General features: G+C 41.5%; 1 protein-coding gene across 1 annotated transcript in view; it reads right to left on the bottom strand.

Annotated features, from left to right (window-relative positions):
• Window positions 1-6,365, bottom strand: part of LOC143034547 (gamma-butyrobetaine dioxygenase-like) — a 38,589-nt gene extending 32,224 nt beyond the window's left edge. The window contains exon 1 of the mRNA XM_076200753.1: window positions 6,263-6,365. The gene's annotated coding sequence lies outside the window, so the exon portion shown is untranslated. The remainder of the gene's footprint in view (window positions 1-6,262) is intronic.
• Window positions 6,366-20,197: the final 13,832 nt, after the last annotated feature.

Genomic DNA, 20,197 nt, shown 5'->3' with positions numbered 1-20,197 from the left:
GTCGCGTAAGTTTCTTACTTTCCTCAAACAAAGATGGTGGACGTGCAGTTCTTTATTCTAATGTATCAACGAGTACGATGTTTTTGTACCACATAATATCACGAAAATATACTGAAAATAATGTTATGAATACATTTTTTCCTTCGTGCGTACTAGGTAAACAAATGATACATCATTACAGTACTAATCAATAAAAACCCAAAGTTTCTTCACACATGTGTTGCAAAACAGTTTTTAGTAATAAAGAAGACAATGACTATAACAAGGTTAAACTATGGAGTTCGAGTGACTAACAACTGGTTTATTATCTGTTATCTTCTTGTGGACTTGCACCTAATTACACGACCTTCAAAAAACCTCCGATGTCGACTGCGCAATGCAGTGAGTGCCACCTCATTTACCACCACCTCTACGACTAGTATAATCTATCATATTCAATTTTTCTTGTCCGTTTTACAGTTCTTTCAGTTGTTTCTTGTTTCTCAGATAAGATCAAATGCGTATTTGTGTGTATGCGTATGTGTGTGTGTGTGTGCGTGTGTGTGTGTGGCGTGCCTTTATCAATTAAAAATACAATGTTTCTTTTGTTTCTAGGGCCCTATCACGCACTGTGTCTTATACGCGGGGGGGGGGATGCATTGCTATGGGATTACAGTGTACGAGTACATACATAACCAAGAATCTGTGACACTGGTCTGTGTAGTGTTCCTCCAAAGGTACAGACTAATCTGTAACAGTGCGGAATACCGTAGGTTATTGTAACGTAATACTTATACCAGCGGTTCCCAAACTATTTTACCTGACGCCATTACCCTTTTTGCTTCCAGTAGACCCGCACGCCCCCAGTCCCTCTTTTGTTCATGTGAAATGATTCTTGCATTTATTTCTTAGCATTGTTCAGGAAAAAAGATTTCTGTTTGTATTAAATTTTAATAATGAAAGCCACTCAAACAAATAATAGTACATTCCAGAAACATTTTCCTAAGTAACTATTAACGAAACATTTGGTTCAAAGAGAGCGAAAAAAAAAGTTTGAACATTAGCAAATTGGCAAAATTGACTTGCAATTTTAAGAATAGATAATTTGAAAACATGGCATATAATATTTGGAAAGACTCATGAGACTAAGGCACAATTTATGAACTAATTTAGTGAGATGGATGCTGCTGCGTCTTCCTCACAAGATTAGAAATTCTAGGATTTAAGTATTGGGAGTTTGTGACGAGTCCCTCAGTGGCGTCAGTATGGTTGGTATCGGTGACGTGTCCAAAATGTGTAAGGAGAACTAGCTTAATAGTAAACGGGTTGGAGTGACTGCTATAATTATACTTTGCATGTATGTAATGGCAGATATTTGTTCTTTGAATGACTCTATTATTCTAATTAACCAAATATTTTTGAGCAGATGACTTCACGCCCCCCTTGTATCCTCCTCAAGTCTCCCTAGTTTGGGAACCACTGACTTATACATTTACGCTTAAAATGACGTAGTTAAGGTACAGTCAAAATTTCGGCATATCTTTCTGTTTTTGACGGAAAGGGCGTCAAGCGGAGCATGGCCGTAGATTATTTAATAAAAGCTCTGTTCTCACGACTGAAACGGTATACTGTGAACCAATAGACGGTGGATATTATTCGTATGTGAATTGCGTGGCTGCCGCTGGGTGATTTTATTCAACAGGGTTCAACCTCTGTTTGAAAGTTCTCGATTTATCCATAGAAGACGACGAATGACTTTGTGCATATTTTCTGGCTCTTTGTCAGGGTATCTTAATCAGCTGAATATCTCCTCAGAAGAAAGCATGTGACTGAAAACTTCAATATGACTTGTCAGCTTGATTTTCTGAACGAGAATAAAAAATAGATTAATATCTGACTTTGAAATGTCTGAACACTGATAAGTGATATCATCGGTGCATAATGATAAGTTCCTTGTCGAACGTGTGCTAATCTAGCATCTTTTCAGCTGCTGTCCAGCACATTCTGGCTTGAGAAATCTGGTTACCCTGCACGTAACTCCCTTGATGAACATCTCTAAACCTTTATGACTCTAGCCATACGCTTTATGGTCGCCATTTGTGCACTGATTGCGGGAGCTGGGCGCGAAATCATCCGGTGGTGGCACACTAGCCTAGCATGCTACTTGCTTCTGCTATTTCGTTTGAGTAGAAACGACTTCAGTGACAATATTCTAGACCAAAGGTTCTCATTTGGGGTGAAATTCACCCCCAGGGGGGAATTTTGGGTTTTCTGGAGGGGTGATTTATGACCACAGTCAGTTTACGCGGTGAGGAAAGCAATTATAGGTTTTGGCCTATCTGGCCTGTCACCTGTGCTGGATTTATACTAATTTGGGAAAAATATATACTAATTTGGAAAAAAAATAAAAGGGTTTTTAGTAATATTTGCATATTATTTAGAATGCACTTTTTGAAACAGGCAATCTTGGAAAGGAGGGGGGAATGACATTCAGACAAATGGTGAAAGGGGTGAATGGGCCAAGTAAGGCTGAGAACCCTTGTTCTAGACTTCCGTAAGAACATCTCGACAATGTGTCTAACATTCGTATTCTAGGTTTAACTTCTCTTAGTTCGTCATTCAGTTTCTCACTCTATGACGCAAGATTAATTTGACATTTGGAAACTCGAAAAACAAAAGATCGTAACCGAAGTCATTCAAACGAAGTAGCAAAAGCAAATAGCATGCTAGCGAGAATCGGCCCAGTTTACTCGTGACCTTTACGCGTATTCGTATATTGTAGGAAAATTATCTTCCCAGGTTTGTCCGAAAATAAATGAAACATAGCGAAACATTAAAACAATCGGCTAGAAACATGATAATCACGGGCGATAGCCCAGTGGATATCGTCTCGAACTCTTTATCAGGTAGTCGTGAGTTCGATGCCCGGGACCCGATGCAGACCTCTTGCGTTTTTTCCTGACAGCCTGGGCCAGGCGGGGAGGCGACCCAAACACCGTTAAAAAAATGATCTCGTGTTGTACTCGTGATCAACAGCTATTACCATACCAGAAGAGAGCATAGAGCTCCTATATCCTCCAATCTATGGGTAAATTGAAGAAATTCGAATGAATAAAAATAAACGCATCTGAAATGAAACTAATGTTAGTAATTATTTTTATTTTTGTTTAATTTTTTACCTATATTTTTGAATCAGTTATGTATACTACTTGATGAAATTTGAACATGAAGGTGCATATATTGAATCTGGAAGAATGGATGGGGAAATAACAGATAAGGTGATTCATAGTCACATAATTCCAAAGTTAGGGTAACATATAATATCTAATAAAGATAATAGAATATACAAAATAGAGTTGTGGAGATTGTAGGAGAAAGCATCACAGATTAATTCCTTAAGAGAGTGTTCTTCACCGGTTTTTATTAAAGGCAAAATACGCTTTCTTATAACATGTTAGCATCACGAAAATCTACATATTATGAAGATATTTTGGCTCCGTCATTGTCGATAAATAATTTATTAAGCCATCAATAATCAAATAAATCTCGAATATTAGACCAGCCTTTGTAGAAAACAAACAAACAAACAAACAAACAAAACAGTTTAAGAAATCTGTTCCCGAGCTGATTTCAAAAGACACTCAGCAAATCGAATAGTTCAAGAAAAGACTTAGGCCCTGTTCACATTAGCGGTTTGAACCTTACGGAAACCGCGGCGGTACCGCAGAATCCAGGAAAAACTGTGTGTGAACGCCTCCATTAACATACACTATAATTGAACAGCCGCGTTTCAAACCGCTAGTGTGAACAGGGTCTAAAAGCGTTTGTGTTTGAGAGGTGCTTTGATCAAGAACTTTAGATTATGATGCATCATTTTCGAAATGAGGAGCCCCCCCCCCAAAAAAAAAAAAAAAAACACATTTACGAAAAATCAAAGTTCGAATTTCGCGCGCCTCAATGACGATGTTTACCACAGAATGAAGCCATCGCATAAAACAATTTAATATCTCTCACTTATTATATAATTAAGGAGACAGGTAGGTCTCCTGTAATATTCACATTTTAAAGAAGAAAGACGTCTCTGTTTAGTGTGTCGGGATTCAATTCCAACAATATGAAAAAAGTGCTCGCCTAGCAGTCATGGAGAAAATTTAGGCCTGTGCTCTTTTGCTCGCCTGCAATTTTTTATTTTATTTTTGAGGACAAAGACTGATATAAGCTATAAATTATTTATAGAAGTGAGTGACAGAAGTGAGCTTTAAGAAGTAGAAATATTATTGATTGAGACAGCATGGTAGGACTCGCATTTATGGGTTTACATTAGACAAATTTAGGTTTAAGAAGGAAGTAGACAAGATAGGGCCCTCACATGGGGGTGGGGGGCAGAGGGGTGCATATTCCCTGGGGCGGCACATTTAAGGGGGTGGGGGGCAAGTCTAGTCTGGACATGTCGCCCACAAGGCTGACAAAATAGTTATAACAAAAAAGAGAAAGAAGCCCTGAATATCTTACCGTAATATGCGAATTTTGCGTTAGAATCAACATAATATGAAATATTTTCCCCTTATCCTTTCTGCAATAGGGACATTAAATAACATGTTTAGATTCTGTTTAATTATTTCGCAAGCCAATTGTTATAACAGGCAGTAAGGAATAGTGGAGATGGGAAGTGGTGATGGGGGAAAGGCGGGAGGGGGGAAGCGTTTTTAATTTTTTTTATTTTGGGAGTGAAGTATCACTCCAACGGGCTTTGTTTGAGCCCGTGGGGTGGTGTTTATGTAAGACACACCATGTGGAGAGGAGGTGGAATAGTGTAGCTATTCAGAGGGGGGATAGGGGCAGTAGGAAAGAGAGGCTGCAGCTGTTAGAGCGGCGGCGGACGCTCTAGTAGCTGACGGAGCTCATAGGGGCTTTGGAGGCAGCAGAGGCGGCTCACAAGACCTTCAGGGGGCGCCGGTGGTCCCCGTCACTGAGAACTTTACCCTGGGGCGGCACTTAGGAATGTAAGGACTCTGAGGCAAGAACTAGTATACCAACAGAGTGGTTAACGAATGAAATGGACTTAGGAGCCATGCAGTGAGCCCTGAAACTATTGGTTGTTTTGAGAGAAGACTAGATAACTTTATGAATGGAGATGATAGTTGGTAAAGGACATGGAACTGTCTAGTGTAGGCCTTATGGCCTCTTTGAGTCTCCCCCATTCTTATATTCTTCTGTTCTTAGAGAGATGAACAAGGAGGACAATCAGAGAAGGAAAGTTCGATTCTGGACGAAGGCATACATCATAATTTACTACTAGCCATTCTGCCAAATCAACCTAGTACGTCCCCTCTCCCTGTGCTATTAGATTTTATTTTTATAGTCTGTATATAGTAAAGGAAGCTGTATAGTGCAATGAGTATCACTTTATAGGGTTATAACAACAATCTGAATAAATTCTATGACACGTGGTAACAGCGCTTTTTCTCCCCTCCATGTTGCCACGCCGAGGAGGTGTCACAGAGAGAGAGAGAGAGAGAGAGAGAGAGAGAGAGAGAGAGAGAGAGAGAGAGAGAGAGAGAGAGAGAGAGAGAGAGAGAGAGAGAGAGAGAGAGAGAGAGAGAGAGAGAGAGAGGCATATGCTAAGTTTGATTTGATAGAATGGCTCACGACGTATTCCATATCCTGAACGGACTCTTTGGAGCGTACAGACTATGATAAATAGTCTGACGGCAGAGAGAATTAAGTTCTAAATGCTGTGCGGTACGGAAGGAACGAGTAAAAGCGTGATGACATCCATAATGGAGACTATAAAGTTAATCATCAAACTTTTATGACTCACTTCGGGTAACGTCAATTAATCATTATCTGATGGCCTCTTGAACCGATGAAATTGTCTTCAGAGGATTTGATATTACTTAGAAGAGCCTCATTGACATAAAGGGTTACATAACTGTCTCGACTTGATTATGTTGAACGACTCTGTGTGTCGCATTTGGTACCAAATTGGACACATTTCAGGATTCGGTTATGGCTGATGCCTGGCGGTTTTTTTTTTTTATTCAATTTAGATAACCTTTTGTGTTAGAAAGGATGACGATGCCTAGTGTCGATTAGATTTTGAATCACCCTGTGGTGCCATATTCGGCACTTTCAAAGTTTTTTCCGGTTAACGCCAGAGGAGTTTATTCAGCTTAACTAGTATTCCAGAAAGGCTTACTCCTGACCTAAAGTTTTAGTCCTGTGTGGCTTAGCAACGACCCCCCCCCCCCACCCAGCGGTTTCTTTTCGAACACAAACATACCTGTTGGTTGCCGTCCAGGAATGCTACTCAGGGCGACCTGGCAGATCTTTTATAGGGACCGAAGGAGGGAGGGGAGGGGGCGGCGAGGAGGACGAGGACAAGGAGGAGGAGGAGGAGGAGGAGGAGGAGGAGGAGGGGGGGAATGGAAGGAGGAAGAGGAAGAGGAGGAGGAGAAGGAGGAGGAGGAGTTGAAGAAGAAGGTGGTGGTGGTATTGGAGGAGGAGGAGGGAATGGAAGGAGGAGGAGGAAGAGGAGGAGAAAGAGGAGGAGGAGGAGGAGGAGGAGGAGGAGGAGGAGGAGGAGGAGGAGGAGTGTAACCTTTTGGTTTATGTAGGCTACATAAGGAGGACTTAATGCGGGCGAGATAAACTCCAAACCGGGAGTTTTCTTCTATTTATTAACAATGAAGCAATCTGGTTGCAAATATTACAAGGTATAAATGGGCCCTGTGGGCAAAATACAGTAAGTGCCAGGCCTTGACCTAGGGCACAACTGGCTGGCAGCCTCTCGGCCTGCCTAGCTCTGGCTGGTAGGCTCTTGACCTGCCCAGCTGTGGCGGGTAGGCTCTTGACCTACCCGCCACAGGAGGAGTAGGAGGAGGAGAAGGAGGAGGAGGAGGAGGGAGAAAAGGAAGAGTAGGAGGAAGAGGAGTAGGAGTAGGAGGAGGTGGAGGAGGAGGAGGAGATTTAAAAGGAGAAGTAGGAGGAAGAGGAGTAGGAGGAGGAGGAGGTGGAGGTGAAGAAGAGGGAGGTTGTTGGTGGTAGTGGAGGAAAAGGTCAAGGACAACAACGACGACGACGATGATGACGATGACGATAATGATGGTGAGGAAGAGGAGGAAGAGGAGGAGGAGGAGGAGGAGGAGGAAAAGGAAGAGGAATAGGAGGAGGAGGAAGAGGAGGAGTAGGAGGATGAGGAGGAGATGCCCAGACAAATCCAAGGAACGAGGTGAATTTTGTTGAGACTTTCCTCTCCCTCTTCGTCCTCCTCCCCTCCTCCTCCCCCCCTCTCCTCCTCCTCCTTCACTTCCTCCTCCCCTCCTCCTCCTCCTCCTTCACCCCCTCCTCTTCCTCCCCTCCTCCTCCTCCCCTGCTCCTCCTCCTTCACCTCCTCCTCCCCTGCTCCTCCTCCTTCACCTCTTCCTCCCCTTCTCCTCCACCTTCACCTCCTCCCCTCCTTCACCTCCTCCTCCTCCTCCTCCTCCTCCTCCTCTTATTCCTTTTCCCCTTCTCCTCCTCCTCCTCCTCCTCCTCCTCTTATTCCTTTTCCCCTTCTCCTCCTCCTCCTCTCCATCCTCCTCCTCCTCCTCCTCCTCCTCCTCCTCCTCCTCTTCCCTTTCCCCCTCTCCTCCTCCTCTCCCTGCTCCTCCTCCTACCCCGGAATGGGGGAAGCACTTGCACTTGCCAATTGCGAGGACATTTCTGTCCTTTTGGACTTGAATATCACTAAAGTAGTATTGAGTTAGTAGGCTACTGAAACGATACAGAGATGATTGCGTCAACAGCCAACAAAAGATTACAAAGTATTACATTTGAGGAGCACGCTGATAGGAGACCCTTTGGTCTATATCTAGGTCGGATGCGAAAAAAATATAACAATGATAAATAAAGAAATAGATGAAAATAATAATGATATAAATGATAATAAATAAAATAAATAAATAAATAGGTAAAGTTAAATAATAAACAAACAGGTAACTAGTAGATAATAACAAATAGACAGATAAATAATAATAAATAAAATGAATAAATAAATAGGTAAAGTTGAATAATAAACAAACAGGTAACTAGTAAATAATAATAAATAGACAGATAAATAACAACAAATGATAATTAAACAAATAATAATAAACAAACAGACAAATAGTATTACAACATTTTGAAGTTTCGAACAAAAAGCTGATTGTTATACACTCAGGAATCTTATCTCTTATCTGCCACTGGACCTGCTGATTCTGCACTTGCTAATCATTTTCTAGTTAATCTCCAGTAGAGACAAGTGGCACAGTTCCAGCATCCTCAGCATACTACAGCCTTTTTTCAAGTTTGACAGAGACATTCTAATGGTAGACGTTGGTTATAAGAACATAAGAACATAAGAATGAAGGAGACTGCAAGAGACCATAAGGCCTACACGAGGAAGCTCCGTATCCATCACCACCTGTCATCTCCATCCATAAAGTTGTCTAATCGTTTCTCAAAACAAATGATAGTTTCAGCGCTTACTACATGGTTACTAAGTTTATTCCATTCGTCGACCACACTATTAGTAAACCAATTCTTGCCTATCTCTTTTTTAGATCTAAATTTGTCCAGTTTATAACCATTACTGCGAGTCCTGCCCTGTTGTTTTAATATGATGACCTTGTTTGCATCACCCTTGTTAAAGCCTTTGATCCACTTGAACACCTCTATTAGATCACCCCAGAGAGTGTAAGTTAAAGTGACTAAGCCTTTCTTCGTAATGCAAATTTCTGAGTCCATGTATCATTTCAAGGTCAAGGTAAATAATATCGTAATTATCATTGTTATTTGACGCCTTATATACTTTAGTGTAAAAGGATAGAAGATTAGTCACACATGACTTACCCTTGGAGAAACCATGCTGTGAATCACGAATTAGATTATATCTTTCGATGTCCTCTCTGAGTCTATTTACGATTATTGATTCAAACATTTTTCCTATAACCGATGTCAAACTGATTGGCCTGTAGTTGCATATAGACGATCTATTTCCCCTCTTAAAAACAGGAACGACGTTTGCTTGCCTCCAAGCAGTAGCCACAAAACCAGTGTCTACTGATTTATTAAATATTTCAGTTAACTGGTCAGAGATTTCAAATTTACACTGCTCTAGCATTTTCGGAAAATTTTCGTCTGGACCCGGGGATTTTGTAGCTTTAAGTCTTTCAATCTGCTTGACCAGATGCGGATCCATCCTTACAATGATTCTTCCATGAATCATTGTAAGGATGTCATTTAATCGATTTTAGTACTTTCTGATGTTTTGCCAGGTCCGGGGGATAAATAAACTGACAGCATGGGTGCGGTATTTGGGCGGAATTGTACTGTGTTTGGCATTTGTTTAATTCCATTTATCTGTTTTGTGCTGCGCGTGTTGTAGGGTTGCCAGGATTGGGTCTCAGTACTGTTGCGCTGAAAAGGGATAGAAAGGAGATATACCACGTTCGTTGGCCGTTTAACATACCTGTATTGTCACCTATATGATTGTTTTGTGTTGTTGAAGCAATCAAGTTGAAGCAATCAATCAAGAAGTATCATCTGCAAACAGTGAGCATTCAGGAATACCACAGGCTTTATAGATATCGTTACTGTAAATCAAAAACAAAATAGGACCTAGAATACTACCTTGAGGTACCCCCATACTTACACCCATTAATCTCGAAGACAACTTGATTACGATTAGATAAATATGACTGAAACATCTGAAGTTCAAAGTCTCTTATTCCGTACTCAGCCATTTTCATCAATAGAATACTATGATCAACTGTGTCAAAAGCCTTCTTAATGTCTAGAAAAACTGCGGCACATATTGTTTTATTAGATAGTCGAGTTGCAATATATTCATGTAAGAGAGCAACAGGCATATATGTTGAGTGGTTTTCACGGAATCCAAATTGATTATCGAAAATGATCCCATGGTACTCAAGGTAATCTACCAATTGCTCAAGAATAACGGTTTCAAGTACTTTAGACAATACCGGAAGGATCGAAATCGGACGAAAATTTGATACGTTTGATGTGGGCCCATCTTTATGGATCGGGTGTACTACAGCAATTTTTAGGACATTAGGAAAGCAACTCTGTTGAAAGCACAAAGTGATTAAATGCATGAGTAAATGAATAATTTTGGGAGCAGCAAGTTTAAGGATCTTTGTATTAGGGCACTCATAGCCATTGGACTTATTTTTAAGATTATTGATAATACGCAAAATATCGTGAGTTGATGGTTTTATTAGACTAAATTGTGATGAGACTGGAGTTATATATTGAAGTGGGTTTCCTGGGTCATTTGGCAGCTTATCAGCCAATAAACTACCAACTGAACAGAAAAAGTTGTTAAACATGTCAGCGATCTCATGGTTGTCAGTAACCTGCCTGTTATTGTGAATAAACAAATTGGGAGTATTATTACTTCTCTTTTTATTAATTACTTCAAGAAGTATTGGCCAGAGTTTCTTCGGAACCGATGAATTTTCTTCAAGTTTTTTGAGATAGTATTGCTTGCGAGCCGATTTAATTGATGAGTTGAGAACATTACGATATCTGATAAAATTGTGTTTATCAAGTTCAGAGTTGCACTGTATTTTTTATAAAGTTTATTTTTTAAATTGATGCATTTCAATAAGTTATTTGTTATCCAAGGTTTGATTGGAATCTTTCTTCTTGATGTTATTTTAGTCGTTAATTTAGTAATTTCTTCATTAAATATAGTTATCAAACAATTGGCGAAATCATTGTGGTGACAAGTATAATGAGAACGAGTATAATGAGAACGAGAGCAACTCGGACGCGACGGCGCGGCGGGACTACTACTAATAGCAATCCGAGAGCCGCGCTTTCTTGCCAAGATAGTCCAGAGCCCCAGGATAACCGAGCTGAGTCAGAGCCTTTGATAGCTCTGGGACGGGTGGGTACTTTTATCCACTCTGACACCTGGCTATCACAGGCGGCTGGGCTCCTGGACTCCTTCAAGCTCACCAGCGTTCTCCTTGAGAAGGGTAGGGACTCTCCACACCCAGAGTTCAAGCCCCCACCACCATGGCTGTCGATACCTGCAACCTTCGTTGTCGCAAAGCTTCCCAGTAAGAAGAAGTTATGTGATCAGGAAAGAGTACGAGCGCAGGCCCTACAAGGCATCCGCGCACTGTCGGAACCTGGAATGGCGGTCTATTATACGGATGGCTCCGTAGACCCCAACAGGCCTCGTAGTGCGGGGGCTGTTTTCGTGACGGATGGTTTAACCTACGGCAGGAGAGTATCTGATCATGCGTCCACTCTCCAAGCTGAGGCCATAGCAGTCCAAGGAGCGTTAGAGCATGCTCTAATATCTCGAGCTGGTCTTGTGGTGATCCACACCGATTCACAGTCTCTGCTAGGCAGCTTGGAATCGATACAGCCCAGCGACGATGTACGCCTACTGACCTCCATCCTAGCACTCCTGCTGAAGCTGCATCAGCAAGGCAGGACTGTTACGGTCAACTGGGTGCCAAGCCACGTAGGTGTCCCAGGTAACGAGCTAGCCGACGCCGCAGCTGAAGCGGCGCGCCAAAGACCCGAAGTCGATGTTGTCGTCCCTCTTAGCAGAAATCAGTTGCGCATACGCACCAGGGCTCTTAATCAGATACAACGGTTCCTTCAGCACAGACTGGAGGCAGAGGTGTCAGAGAGGGCGAGGTGGTACAGGGCAGTCACAGACTACGAGCCCCTTGTACTTCCTCGCTCTACACCTAGAAAAGTGGAAACTCTGCTCTACCGTCTGCGACTGGAGGACCGTTATTTCTGGCAAATCAAAAGTAACCCAACACCTGAAGAAAGAAGATGCCACCACTGTAGCCACTCTGAAGCCACCCTGAAGCATTACCTCAAGCATTGCCCCACAACTGCTTTTCTGAGGAGAGGGCCTCCGACAACATGTGAGGGTCTTGTGCGTCGCCTATGCCGCCACCTAAGCGATTACGAACTGCGTCGGCTGGTGGAGTGTCAGCCCCCCCTATATATATGTATATATATATGTATGTATATATATATGTATATATATATATGTATATATATATATGTATATATATATGTATATATATATATATATATATATATATATAATGTATGTATTCACTGTATCACCTCTTGTAACACCAAACACCGTTAGATCAGAAAGGGTGCATTCGCCGAGATGTGCATACGTATTTTACATGCGTATACACATCTTTTGATTGTATGAGTGTGTGTGGTTGGGCCCACACACACACATATGTAAAATCAACCTCCAAACGGGCTCACATCAAAAGCCCGTGGGAGCTTCACTCCCGAATTACACACACACACACCGCGCTTTCTGATTGGTCTTGCCGTCGCTGAGTCTGTGCTAGCTCACCCCGAATTACACACACATACACACCGCGCTTTCTGATTGGTCTCGCCGTCGCTGAGTCTGTGCTAGCTCACACTGTGGAGCCGAGCCGAGCCCTGCAGTCCCCTATGGTCGATCTAGTCTCAGCATACGCCTCGTGAAGGCGGAAGCAAAGCGCTGGTATTCAACAACAATGAAGTTCGAATCCATTGGAGATGCCCTTGCCCACGCCCAGACCCGAATGTATCCGAACCTGGCCAAGCCCCTCCGAGTTTTAATCACGCTCCCAGTCTCGAACGCAGAGGCCGAGCGTTCATTTTCAACCCTGAAGCGACTGAAGACCTACCTAAGGAATACTATGGGTCAAGATCGCCTCAACGGCCTGGCGCTACTCGGCGTTCACAATGAAATCAATATTGAAATAGACAGTGTAATCAATATATTTGCCCCCCAAAAAAACAGGAGGTTGATGTTCGTGTGAGATCCCATGAACAATGCTGTGTGTTATTAATGTAATTTAGATACTTTTATTAACAGGTTCAGAAGTTCATACACGTTTTTGTTTGTATTTCTGTTTTTTAAAGCTACTTTTATTTTTTATTACTTCCATGAGTCCATGTGCACTAACACTACACACGGATCCTGCAATAATTTCTCTCTATGCGAGAGTATACGCGTGCCAGTGCCTTATCACTGACTAGCACAAGCCACAAGCGTGTAACAATATAAAACGAATATACATTCTATTATATACGTCTAAAATACAGAAAAATCTGATAAATATGATTAAGTTAAGTATACCTCAGACTTCTGATACATCAGACTACTCAGAGGAAGGAATTCAGGTTAGCCCCCCCCCCCCCCAATTTTGATCCTGGATCCGCCACTGTGCTTGACTACTTCTACTTTACTAATACTGATATTAGATAGACTACTTTCTTCATCCCCTCTGAAAATTGGATCGCATTCAGGTACTTTATCTAACCTGTCATTAGTAAACACCGATAGAAAATAATTGTTAAACTCCTCACTCATTTTTTCTTTCGATTCTATCATGACATTTTCATCGTTTTTAATTGGTCCTATTTTTTCTTTAATTTTTTGTTTTATAGAGATGAAAGAAACGTTATTGAACGTTCTTTACATAAATGTAAGGTGAAGTGCTAAAGGAGAACATCCCCATACATTGCCGTGTGAAAGATTAAATGTTCTTGTGTCAGTCACTAACAAAACCAATTCGCCCACTCCTCTACAGCACGGATTCCCAAACTGTAGACTCGATACTTATACTATAATGACCACGTGACTTCTGTGAGGGCGTTCTCCTTCTGCACTTCATCGTACAATTTTTAAACAGACTTCAACAACTTACTGTATGTTGTCCATTACAATGGCCCTCTCAATCTTGAGGAAAGGCTGGGGTGAGGCAGTCACAGTCACATGAACATAGGTTGATAAAACACACACACACACACACACACACACACACACACACACACACACACACACACACACACACACACACACACACACACACACACACACACACACACACACACACACACACACACACGCACACACACACACGCACACACACACACACACACACACACACACACACACACACACACACACACACACACACACACACACACACACACACACACACACACACACACACACACACACACACACACACACACACACACACACACACACACACACACACACACACACACACACACACACACACACACACACACACACACACACACACACACACACACACACACACACACACACACACGAATGCATATGCTCTACCACGGTATCAGTGGCTCTCCGTGGCATGAATAATAACTTTCTTACAGAGATGCTGTTTCTCTGGATAGTCACGTGTTATTTTTCTTCCGAAATGAAATAACAAGGACGTATTCGTTATGTGACTATATCTCATATCATTTGCTAGACATTAAGGGCGGGGGTTCAGCCTGAGGGTGCATTTATTAAAGGATGTCGCAGCCATTATCTAAGCCAAGGGTTGATGTATAAGCAATACTGGACTACAAGAAGGAAGTGTGAAAGCTCATATTATGTTCGTGCATGTGAGAGTAAATGAATAATTATAGAAATGCATAAGTCGTAGGAAATAGTAAACCCAGACTCGATAGCTGTGGTTTATTACCCGATGTTTTGGCCCAAGACTAGGCGCTCCCTCAGTAGTATCATGAGTTGCGGTGGGCACAAGTTGCGATTATATTGCCCGCGGCTCTACCCAGGACAGGAACTATCCATTTGTTACGTATCGACTAGGTTCGAGTACCTCAGACTGACAACGTCTCAATTTCCGAATATGCTTCCATCGAGCTACATACTACTGTTAGTCTCGATCGTGTTTGTAAGGAATTATAATGAAAACCATTCATTAGCTGTCGAGGGAGAGAAGGGGTGGCTATACTAGTAAGTGAAGAGATAGATAAGCGTGGAGTGGAAGGAGGTTTCTTCAAGGTTAACGTGGATGAAGGTGAAGCTGGGAAGGGAGATGTTGGTTTTTGTAAGTGCGCATGGGCCTGGTAGTGAGAAGAGCGTAGAGGAAAGGGAGGGTTTTTGGATAGATTTAAATGAGTGCATAGAGGGATTAGGGAGAAATTTCAATGTAGTTGTTTTGGGAGACTTTAATGCTAGGGTAGGAAATGAACCAATAGACGAAGTGATTGAGAAGTATGGAGTTCCAGGAAAAAATCGTAGAGGAGAGTTGATGGTGGAGATGTGTCTCGAAAGAGAGTTGATGATAGCAAATACAGTGTTTAGGAAGAAAGTCAAGCATAAGTACACATAGGAGAGGGTGGTGGATGGAAGGGTGGCAGATAGAGTGTTAATGGACTATATAGTGGTAACCAGGAGTATAGTGGGAAAAGTTAAGGATGTACATGTTCTAAGGGGAGAGAGTGGTGGAATATCAGATCATTTTTTGGTGGAAGGTAAGTTGAAACTGGAGACTGGGTGGAGAAAGAGGAAAAGGGCAGAAGGTAGAAAGGTACTTAGAGTGAACTACTTAAATAAGAAAGAAAAAGAGGAGTATAAGAAGAAGCTGAGAGAGGAGTGGGAGGGAATGAACGATAGATTAGAACTAGGAATGGAGGAAGAATGGGGATGGTTCAAGGAGGGAGTCATAAGGTGTGCAAAGATGGTGTGTGGAACAAGGAGGATGGGAGGAAATAGAAGGAAGGGTAGTGAGTGGGGGGATGAGGAAGCAAAGAAAGGTGTAAAAGAGAAGAAGCAGGCTTTCATAGATTGGTTACAAATTAGGACGAGTGAATCATATGAGAGGTACAAAGTAAAGAGAAGGGAAGCCAAGCATAAGATAAAAGAGGCAAAGAGGAGAGCAGATGTGAAATGGAGTAAAAGTATGACAGAAATTTTGAAAGTAATGAAAAGATATTTTGGAAAGAAATCAAAAGAGGAAGAAGAATCGAATCAAGTAGAGGAGAAAAGGTAAAAGATGCAGATGGAGAGATGATAATGGAAGAGAAGGCAGTGAGAGGAAGGTGGGCAGAGTATTTTAGGGAGTTGCTAAATGTGAAGGAGGATAGGGAGGGAAAGGTAGTTGTAGTGGAAAGCGCTAAGAAAATGACCGTGATGAGTGAGGAAAATGGAGGAGAAATAAGGAAAAATGAAATGAAGGCAGCTGTTAAGATGATGAGAGCAGGTACGGCACCTGGGTTGGATGGTAGCTATGCTGAATGTCTGAAAAAGAAGGTACAGTTATGGTGGACTGGCTGGTGAGGTTATTTAATATTTGTTTGGAGAGTGTAGAGTGCCGGAGGCCTGGAGGAGTGCCTGTATAGCTCCACTTTGCAAGGGATAAGGGGACAATTGTAAGTGTAGTAGTTTCAGAAGGATCAGCTTGTTGAATGTAGTTGGGAAGGCTTATGGGAGGGTCTTGGTTGAGAGGATTAGGAGAGGAACAGAGGGAGTAATTGGTGAGGAACAATGTAGGGGTTGTGTGGATCAGATTTTTGTGGTAAGAGATATGTGAGAAAGCTATAGGAAAAGGTAAGGATGGTTTTTTTTTTGCTTTTATGGATCTGGAAAAGGCTTATGACAGGGTAGACAGGAAGGCATTGTGGGAGATTTTGCAGATATATAGGATATGAGGAAAGCTGTTAAGAGCAGTCAAGAATTTTTATGAGAGTAGTAGAGCTTGTGTTAGGATTAGAAATGGAGAAAGTGGTTTAAGGTAAAGGTGGGACTTCGCCAGGGATATGTTATGTCACCTTAGGTGTTCAATTTATACATGGATGGGGTGGTGCGAGAGGTGAATGCAAGGGTAGAGGGTCAAGAACTGGAGATGGTTAAAGAAAGTGGAGAAATGTGGGAGAAAAGTCAGTTGTTGTTTGCTGACGACACTGCGCTTGTAGCAGGATCAGAGGAAGAATTGAGGAAGTTAGTGACAGAGTTTGGGAAGGTGTGCGAAAGAAGGAAGTTGAAGATAAATGTGGGTAAAAGTAAGGTGATGAGATGTACAAGGGGAGAGAGTGATAACAGGCTGGAAGTGAGTATTAAGGGAGAGAGACTGGAAGAAGTGGATAGTTTTAGATACTTGGGTGCGAATGTGGCAGGAAAGGAAGGAGTGGGGGTGGAGGTAGAATGTAGATTGAGAGAAGCGAGTAAATGGGTTAGTGGATTAAAAATGTAATGAGAAATAGACATTTGGGAATGGATGTTTAGAGGAAATTGTATGAAGGAGTGATTGTGTCGACAGCACTGTACGGAGCAGAAACATGAAACATTAGAGAGGAAGAGAGAAGGAGTTTGAATGTGTTTGAGATGAAATGTCTGAGAAGTATGATAGGGGTTATTAGGCTGGATAAAGTGAGAAATGAGGAGGTGAAGAGGAGAACAGGGGTGGAAAGGGAGTTGGGAGATAGGGTGGATGAAAGAATATTGGGATGGTTTGGACACATGGAAAGAATGAGTGAAGAAAGGTTAGTAAAAGAAGTGTGGAAGGCAGATGTGGAAGGAGTGAACATGAGGGGTCGACCTAGGATGAGATGGATGGATGGGGTAAAAGGGGCATTGGGAAAGAGGGTAATATCTGTTGAGGAAGGACGGGAGAGGACAGAAGAATGGGGTGAATGGAGAAAGGTTGTGTATAGATGATGCTGTGATGCACGAGGGGGAGTGGGTGGGGGATGGGGATGAGGAAGTATGTTTGAGAAATAAATTGCCGCAACCTGAAGGGATTTCTCCCTGTCTTTTCTTTTTCTGCGTGACGGGACTGAGAGGGGGGATCGCCGAATTAATGAAGCGTCTTTGCTGTGGGTGTGCTACGTCTTGCGAGACTTTCTGACCCAGGGCAGTGGACAAAATGCAGGGATGACCTGTCATCCAGGAGGTGCCAAGATAGGAAGGGGAGGGGGTGGAGGGGAGTGGAGTGTGTGGGGAGTGGAATGGGTGGGAGTAGTTTCTCTGCCTTTGTCTTTTGCCTACCTCCCGTGTAAGGGGGAAAAAGTCTTTGGTATATGTATATATATATATATATATGTCTATATATATATATATATATATATATATATATATATGTGTATATATATATGTGTATATATATGTGTATATATATATATATATATATATATATATATATATATATATATATATATATATATATGTGTGTGTGTGTGTGTGTGTGTGTGTGTGTGTGTGTGTGTGTGTGTGTGTGTGTGTAAATGGGAGTAGGAAACACAGGAGTCGTAACCTGAGTTTATTCCTGACTAGTTTCGCATACCTGTGAAACTAGTCAGGAATAAACTTAGACTAAGACTCCTGTGTTTCCTACTCCCACTTACGTCAACCTGTTAGAAAGCCATAATATATATGTATATAAATGTATATATATATATATATATATATGTATATATATATATATATATATATTTATATATATGTATATATATATGTATATATATAAATCAGCCATTCTGAGTCCACTGCTGAACAAAAGTCTTTTTCATAGCATTCCGCGACTGAGACGACTGCGCCAATTTCTGCCACCTCATTTTTTCAAACCTCTTTATCTCGTCTCTCCACCTTCTGTCTGGTCTCCCACTTCCACGCTTCTCGTCTCGCGGCGACCACTCAGTAACACACTTGCTCCATCGCTCACCATTCGTTCGTGCTACCTTACTTGCCCAATTCTACTTCCTCTCTTTTGCCGCCTCCACGATATCTTTCACTCTAGTCTGCCCACTGACCTAACTTGCTCTCTTTCAGTCTCTTGGCGTTATTACCACTAATGACCTCTCCATTCTCCTTTGTGCACTCCTTAGCTTTGTATCCATTGCCTTCGTCCGTTTCTAAGTCTCACATCCGTAGATTATTGCTGGCAGTATATATTGATTGTAAATTTCCGTTCAAACATAAAGGTAGAGCCTGTCATTATCATCTAATACTTACCAAACATTTTCCAACCAGTTTTAATACGCCTTTTTATTTCATTATCATGATCTTTTGTCACTTTTGTGTTGAACGTTATTTTGTTTTTACCTTTATTTGTAAACCTGCTTTGAGACTTTCCTTGTTCAGATCACTCAGCATATCTTGTAAGTCTACTGCTCTTTCTTAAATAAGAATAGCGTCATCTGCAAATCTTAGGTAGTTAAAATATTCTCCATTTTATAATCTTTAAACCTTTCTCTTCCCAACTCAACCTCCTGAAAATCTCTTCCAAGCAAGCTGTAAATAATTTGAGAAATTATATCGCTTTGACGAACTCCTTTCTCAATATTTATGCTTTCTGTATCTTTATGTAGTCGAATTACAGCGGTACCTTTGGCCTAAGTCTTTTCTAGAACCTTTACGATCTGTTCGTTTGGACCCTGCTTGCGTAGCTAGCTTAGTATTGCTATTTGTTCTGCCGAGTCAAAGGCCTTCTCGCTATCCACAGAAGCTAAAAAAGAGGTATATTGTATTCTGTCGATTTTTCGATTAGCTGATTCATTGCTTGGAAATGGTATAGAGTTGAATATCCACTTCTAAAGCCAGCCTGTTCTTTTGGTTGGTTCCCATCTAAAACACAACTTGTCTATTTGTAAGGATATTGAAGAATACTTTATATACATTTAATGAAAGCTAATATGTCAGTAGTTACTAAGGTCTTTCTGGTCTTTTTTTTTTATGAAAAAAGTCACTATAGCATTGCACCATGATTCAGGAACGCTTTCTTGACGTAAACACTGAGCTAATTTGCAATGAACAATGAACTCCTTTCTCTGTCTCTTTCAGATGATCTATTGCTATACCATCTTTTCCAGGTGCTTTTCCTCACTTCATGTTTTTTAGAGTAAACTCTACTTTCTTTGTAACTTCTGGTACACTACTAACGTTTACAGACGAATTTACTGGCTCAACCACGGTCTTTGATGAGTAAAGGTCTAGGTAAAATTCTTCTACTCCTTTTACCATTCAGTCTCTGCATTTAATGATCACTCCATTTCTATCTTACAAAGATATCATTTGCAGCCTCCTAAAATCAATCTGCCCTCGGACCCTTTAATGCTACCTTTCCGAATAGTCTCTTCTATTTCATCTATATTTCTCTTTGTTTTCTCTGATCTCTGTCTTTTGTTGGTAAGCTTGTTTAGTTCTACTCTCTCCATTTCGTCTCTTCCCCTTTTAACCTGTGTTGTCCTTCGTCCTTCTTCTTTTAATTAGGTCGTTTGTAGCTTTCGAGTATCTATTTTCTCTCGTGCTTTTTGTACATCCTACTTTTTCTACCGGTTCCCTAATGATATTCACAAAATTCAGATTCATACTTTCGACGGTGTCCTCGTTATTTCTTAGAGC

The sequence above is a fragment of the Oratosquilla oratoria genome, chromosome 17, assembly GCF_046742065.1.
Source record: "Oratosquilla oratoria isolate Oo_2021 chromosome 17, ASM4674206v1, whole genome shotgun sequence".
Taxonomy (NCBI): domain Eukaryota; kingdom Metazoa; phylum Arthropoda; class Malacostraca; order Stomatopoda; family Squillidae; genus Oratosquilla; species Oratosquilla oratoria.
Note: the sequence above shows the minus strand (reverse complement) of the source record. Positions and strands in the feature narration are given on the sequence as shown.